Genomic DNA, 7,637 nt, shown 5'->3' with positions numbered 1-7,637 from the left:
AGTGAGGATATTATAGCTTAAAGGAAGTGATTTTCGACAACCCGCCGGAATGGCGCCACCCTCCCCCCTCAATTATCTGTGAAGTGAATGAGGCACAATGCAAGAATCTCGGCATCGTCTTCGTCAGGGTTTCTTTCTTCTGCAGATCATTAATCTATCGTTCTGCGGGGATTTGAAACCAGCGCCATTACCCGTGGCATTGTGAGGAGGAATTACAGTGGCCCGGAAAATGAAGGCGGAGCAAGGGGAGGCCCGGCTGAGCGGGGAGGACTGAATGAATTGGAAAGAGGCGGGGGGGGCCAGAAGGAGGGACGAAGTCAATTTAGTGGATAGAAATTCGGGGTTGAAATTGAAGGTGAAAGGTCGAGAAGTGACCTACAGCAAAGGGAGCCATGGAATCTGCAGGCTGATGGCGACCAAAACGATATCTCCGATCGGTAGTAGCGACATCGGCGGCGAGGCTCTGTCTTGAAGAGTCGCGATGTTTTCCCAGTCCCTTAAGATTCAATGTCCCCCCTCTGGGTACCATGGACACTGAGCTTCTGAAATCTCCTCAACCAATTTGCGCCGCTCCTTCTCTTCACGGGGACCCTGCATTTTAGATTGCGCTTTCAGTTAAGTCAGCGTTAAGCGTCATGAAGCCCTGCTTTTGCAAATCCCCATACTCACCGGTGTTCGTCGGACGAAGAGTGTCTAGGGCCGATGTCTCTGGATCGCGCCCGATCCAGAGGACAGGCGATAAACCAGTGGTCCCTGGATCGCCCGATCCAGCGGACTTGATATCGGCGGCCCTTCCCCGAAGCTGATGAGAGCCAGGGTGGAAAGGACCGAGGATTCGAGTTTTCGGCACCAACATGATCAACCCCGCGGGAGGTAAATTACAGCTAAGGAATAGAAGCGAGGCGGAGGAGGTTTCATCTGGCCCGGCGTCAGCAACAGGCCAGCGGGTTTCATGATCTGACAACTCTGCCCTGTGCTGGTCTCACCGCACCTTTATTAAAGGTTTCATTGTAGGCGTGTAAAGTGCGTTAGGGAGATGGCGGGAGACGGGGAGACCTGGAGATCATCATGTATGATGCATGATCTCACCTGGCTACGTCTTGGGAGAAGGGCGTATTAAGCGTCTGGAAACCTAATCCTCACCTGGGGGCAAGACCATTGTCCCTAAGCCCGGTAACTGAGCCAGACAGTTCATGACCGTGACTCATAGGGGGGGATGAGAATTGAAATTAGCGATGCGACCAACAAGGCGTAAGGTCCATTGTTAAAGCGTCTAACGTTCTACCACGGTGCTGCTGGGTCAGCAGTGCATCACTACAAGCGCCAATAGCATGCTCATTGCCCTCAAAAGCTGAGGTGTGTTGAAAGCCAAAACAATAGCATCTTTTTTGTCTTTAATTTAAAATGTCCCTTCAATACTACAGCAAAGAATCTGGCATTCACCCCCTTGTACAATAGTTGGATTAATCAACAGGCACAAATGCCTCTGGGAGGGAAGGCAGCATGATAAAGTCTGGTCTTGTCAGATCTTGGAAGCTGAGAAGGCTTGGTATTTGGATGGAGACCCCAATCTGTGTGAGGAGCAGGGGGGTCCCAAACTCACTGACCCGAGGGGGGGGGCCAAATGTGGCCCCCTGAAGGCATTTATCCGGCCCGCCAGGCATGGCGGTGATGGCTCCATTCATGTGCAGTGGGGGCTCGAGGGAGAGGAGGAACCGGCCCCAATGGCTGTTGATTGCAGTTACATGATGGCACCCCCAAAATCTCCATGAATTTTCTGACCCAGAGTTGGAAACCTTACATGTGGCAGCGCCTGCTCCATGCCCTTCTTTCTCCAGCCACTCCGTAGTATATGTATTTGCTCCTCAGGCTTTCTGTTCCATGCCTCACTCCCATTGGCATCCAGCCAGGCTGGCGAATCGCTCGCTGGCTGCTAGGGAGGAAAGAACCCAGGAAGATACCTGATCCTGGGTTAGATGGAATGCTTCATTGGGAAAGTTCTGCTTTTTTTTTTTTTTACAGGGGAAGGTATTCCACAGCATCCCCAACAATATTTGGAGCCCACCCTGTACTTGACATACTTTGGTCTCTGTTCTAAAAATAGACCATGACAGAAAGGCTGAAAGGTGAAATCAAACATTTTACAATCATTTGTGCATAGGAATTTGTTCATAGTTTTTTTTAGTCCGGCCCTCCAACAGTCTGAGGGACAGTGAACTGGCCCCCTGTTTAAAAAGTTTGGGGACCCCTGGTGTAGAGGAATGCAAAGGCAATCCCTCTGCTTGTCATTGCTTTGAAAGCCCCTAAGTTGATTATGACTTGACAGAACTTATGTACGTATATATCTCTCTGCTGGTAAACCAGAGTATAGAAACAGAAGCAAAAGGAGCATGTCCTTAATAACAGCAAACCTTTAAACAGTTTATTAACAGTGATGTAACAACACTGGTTTTAAGGTCCTTGGGCTATTCAGATTGGTTTGTTTTGGTTAATGAAAGTGCACTAAGCTTATCATGTAAAATCCTTACAGTTCATATGCATATAAGTGCTCCTGGGGGCCATTTCAGGTCAGCACAATGGGAAGCACAATGGGAAGCTGAAGCTTCCATTCTCTGCATAACATGAATCGGCTACCATATGCCTTGGAACTGAGTTCTGACCATAAAACAGCACATAACTGATTAGTTGAACCTGAGGAGGAAGGTGTGTAGCAAACATGCGCTTATCACAATACCTATTTGCATTAGGAAGTCACGGCCAGTCATTGCTTTTCTGTGCCTGTACACATTACAATGTCTTTGCCAACATCACTTTATATTGCAATTTGCATGCATGTTTTACATTCTTAAGAGTGAATGCAAAACATCTGTATGTGTACACGTCCAATCCAAATGTAATATGGCTCTCAGTGGCTTGAGGGAGCTGTTCAACAGAAGGATGAGGGAGAAATCACAAGGAAATACCTCCCTCCTCCACTCTTGGCCATGAGCCCAGCTGTAGCAGAAAGCTGACGCTTGCCACTGCTAAAATCCTGGGCCTGGAAGACAAAGGTGATAAGGGAAGACTGAGTGGCAGGGAAGTTCTCTCTCTCCCTCTCTCTCACCAGTGATTAGGTTCCAATTTGTTTGGTCAAGTTTGTGGGGAATGTTACAGTAGATTGCTAAAGTTACCTTCCCTCCTCAAAAGTATTTTAAAAGCTCCTTCCACTCTTAGGACTTTCCTGCAGGGGTGTACCTAGGCAAACTGGTGCCCGGGGACAAAACCTGAGTTTGGCGCCCATACAGTATGGTGACCACCCTCTACCATGACCAAACAATGATTTTTTTGTACCAGCTCACAGGCCTCCTCCCATCCAAAACATACATGGCTCTCTCCCCACCAGCTCATTTCCTAATTTGCTAATCACAACAACCCTATGAGGTAGGTTGTTAGCCTGAGAAACAACTCCAAGCCAGTGCAAGTGGGTATTAAGCAGGTAAATCTCTCACAAATCACCCTCAGCAAAACATTTACCAAACAAATGTCAGCATCATCTCTCACAAAACACCTCCAGTGGAATCCACCCCCAAACAGCATCATAAGAATAGTAAACAGATGATACCCTGAACTTTTGGTGTCACTAGCTTTAAAAACACATCCCTTCCAGGCACCCCAAGAAATTTGCCCAAGATTCTTTGTTTTGCAGTGACTTTGCTCCATTGTAGTTAATGAGGAATTAATGAGGCAGGCTGCACATTTTTGAAGATAGAGGTGCACTTTTCAAAGGTAGCTCAAGAGGCCTTGAGTAATAGCACATCCAAGCTTGAGTGGGCTTTGCTTCTGGAGTGGGGAGTTGAGAGGTTCTAAGAGAGAACTCAGCCCACAGGCTTTCATGTGCAGGGCGGGAAAAATAAGCCTTTTGGGGGCCATAAAGAATTGAACCCCAAAGCAAGAGTCTCCAAACCCTGGATGCTATTGCAGGAGGAATGCCTCCTGGAGTATCCCTAAGAAAGTCACAGTGCCTCTATCTTCAAAATGTGCAGCCTGCCTACACACTCCAAGAAATTCCCCATTGCTTCCCTAATGGAGCAAAGTCACTGCAAAACAAAGAATCTTTGGCAAATTTCTTGGGGTGCCTGGAAAGGGATGTATTTTAAAGCTAAGTGACACCAAAAGTTCAGGTATCATCTGTTTACTATTCTTATGATGCCACCCAAGTTTGAGGTGAAGTTATGTTCAGGGGGAGCAAAGTTGGTCCCTCAAGTAGATAGCCCCATCTCCAGTTAGCTCATTTGAAAGTAATGGGGACGAGAATTTTATTTTAGAGAGTCCATAACTTTCTGCCAGGCCAAGCATCACCAAATTTAAATTGGTATCATCAGGACAATCTCTGGATAGTACCCTGAAATTCTGAATACCCGATAATATACAAATGCTTCCTACAGGCCAGAGCGTGAAAGCTTGCCAAAACATTTAAAACACACAACGACCCTGAAATGTTAGGCCCCATGTAGCGACCAAATGGAGAGCCGAGGCTATAAGGGTACCCCCTGTCCCTAGGCAGGAACGCCACTGCTTTCCTGCTCACATTTTGCAAATTTGTTGGGAAGTAGCCAGGTGTCATACCACACGTGAGTGTCTTTTAATGGGAAAGTTACTAGGTTGTGACATCCCTCTAGGATCTTTTAAGATTCACACCCATATTTACCACATAAAAAGGAGGGGGGACTGCATGTGTTTGGCAGTTTCATAGCCACTCTGTTGAGTCAGAAAATATAATGTCAAGAGTCAATCTTTTCTTTGCACCAGACCCCACATCTTAGCCATGTCTCTAGATAAGCCCCAGATAATAGGAAGTACATCTATGATACTGGACAACCTCAACCACACATATGCTGCTGTTTTTAAATTCATAATGTTTTACACATTGCATTTTTGAAAGTATAATTCCTTAACAGTGTCTTTATATTGCCAGCGTGTGAATATCATTTTAACAGATGCAGATTTAAAAGCCTGAATTCACACCAACTCCAGACTTTTTAGAGAACTGAAAAGAGAAAAGAAAGGCTACCAACATTTGCAACCATTGAACTGACACATCTACAGTTATTGAAAAACAGTTGTTAGGTAGAAGTGGTTTAGGCCATAGAAGTTCTTTTGGAAGAAAATATGTAGAAGGATGTGTTAGAACAAATGCAAGAAATTTGGTAAAAGCTGACGCTTACCACCAGGTCTTTTTAGGAGACCCATGAAAAACCAGAACATTTGCCAGTAAATTTCAGCTATCTAATCCCTTCAATAAATAGCTGATTTACATAATAATTTCCATCATTTAGTGGTCAAGGATGACATTTATTGAGGATATGTTCAAATGTGAGAACATGTGCAAATATTTTTTGAACTGATGCGGATAGGGAACCAGACTAATGCGTGAAATCCTAGCTTGGATCCTTACTAGCAAGTAAACGCCTTATTGGTAGGCATTCTGGCCCAGTATGTGAAACACCAGACTCTCTGTGTGTGTGTGCCTTACCTACTGTATATGTATATGGGTATGCATGCCAGCCTGCAGCTTAAAACATCAGATTGGGCTGTTTCGTTCTTGCTCATCTAAATATGCTTTCAGATAGCTGCATGAAACATCTACTGTGCCTAGAACAGGGCCTTAAGAGAGGATCTCAAGGAACAACTTTTAGCCTCCCATTTAAGTCACTAAGTGAGTTCTAGATCAAATCAATCATGAACTCTCCCTGGATGCCAAAATGACTGAACTGGAGCTGTCATACTTAGATCACATTATGCCAAGAGTCACTGGAAAATAATGCTAGAAAAAGTTGAAGGCAACAACAAAAAATAGGAAGGCTCAACAGGAGATGGACAATAAAGGAAGCCATGGCCTTCAATTTACAAGACCTGAACAAGGCTGTTAACAATAGGATGCTTTGGAGGCAATTAATTGGCCGTATCTGCACGGCCCGTTTACGACGGCCTGGGGGCGCCAAAAAAGGCGCCCCCAGGCCGCCGTCCTACAAGCGCCCGCTGCTGCAACGCAGCAGCGGCGAATAACGCTTCTCTCCCTCCCCCCAGGGCAGCGTCAGAAGCCGCCCTGAAACAACTTTAACCCCTTTAAAGGGTTGTTGTTGGGAAGAGATCGACTTCCACTAATGGCCCGGTCGCGGGCAACGTAGCCCGCCCGGGCGACGCTTTCTCCCTCCCAGCCCACTTACTGTGTGGCTTCGCAAATTAGCCCTGCGGGAAGTAGCAGCCCCGCCCACACTGTCCTCCGACCTCCAGGGGTCGGGAGGGGCAAGCGAATGGGCGGGGCTGCGGCGCCCTGGCAGGCGAAAATGGCGGCTGTCGTCGCGGGCAGCCCTGCCTTCTGCCGGCCTTTCCCGTTGCCTGCTTTCGCCGCGGCTTGCGTCGCGAAGAAACGAAGGCTCCCGCCTGCCTTGACGGAACTCCTGCCCGGCGGTAAGTAGCGAACGATGCAAGAAATATTGGACATTCATAGGGTCGTCAGGCATTGGGAGTGACTTGATGACACTTAACACACACAAGTCACCTCATCTGTGAATACCTGGATTGGCTTTTACTTGACCTGTTTTTTTAGTCCTTCCTACAAGTCCACCTAAAGGAAAAAGGCTAAAAAAGTGAGGCAAGGGGGCTGGGAGGGGGCAGATTGTTCATGCATATGTAGGTTTATTTGTGATACTTTGGAAGAGGCACTGGGATGGTAAATCAGCCAATAAATCACTTTATTCTGTGTTGTTCCTTCCCTTGTTACACAAAAGCTAAGTGGAGAACTTCTGAATTTCCCTGTTCTCCTCCCAAGTAAATCTAGTCCCTCCAAGAAGTAATATTGGTTTGATTGCCTTGTAAAAACTAGCAGGTTGGACATAACATGAAATGATGACATACCCAATTTTTATAAAAACTTGGGGAGCGACTTTACATTGCTTAGAATAAGGTTGATTGTGTGAAGGAAGTGATTTATGAAGACTGCGCCCACACTTCAGTCTAACAAAGCACACATTAAACCCCCCCGTATTATATAAAGGGGAAAGTATGTTGCATAGTTAAAACACATAAGCCACAAATCCAGTGAGACCCATGAGGCATGTGGAAAGCTTGCATTTGCCCAGCAGACCTTGCCACTTTTTCCCTTAACAGTGACTCTCCAATGGTATATTTTTGAAGTTCTTCTGAGCTGGAAAAAAAGTGTCATATAATGTTGAGAGGCAGGAAAATATATAAACCCTACTGGCTGTATAAAACAGGTTGTATGTTTTTACAGATGCACCCATAACTGCCAGTGTTTTGCACACTATGCTGGGAACTTCCTGTGGAACTGCAGTCAAAAACGTGATGGGATTCTGCAAACAAGTTGCTTTCAAGAAGCTGAATTTGTGCAGTTGATGAGGAAAAACAGGCCACCCATAAAGAACAACATGCTGAATCCACGCAGGCTACTAAATTATCCAGGGGAGTTCAGTGAATAACTGCTACAAATCTGTTTAAACAGGACTACTCTGCCTGCCTGGTGTGGGATTCCCAGGGAGACGTAACAAAATAATGAAGAAAAAAATCCAACAAAGATGATAGCCATTAGCCAAATCTAATAACATTTAGTAGCCAATACAAAATAAGATCTTCTTAGA

Source organism: Sphaerodactylus townsendi, linkage group LG08 (assembly GCF_021028975.2).
Source record: "Sphaerodactylus townsendi isolate TG3544 linkage group LG08, MPM_Stown_v2.3, whole genome shotgun sequence".
In the NCBI taxonomy this organism is placed as follows: Eukaryota; Metazoa; Chordata; class Lepidosauria; order Squamata; family Sphaerodactylidae; genus Sphaerodactylus; species Sphaerodactylus townsendi.
This window is presented reverse-complemented; position numbering follows the sequence as displayed.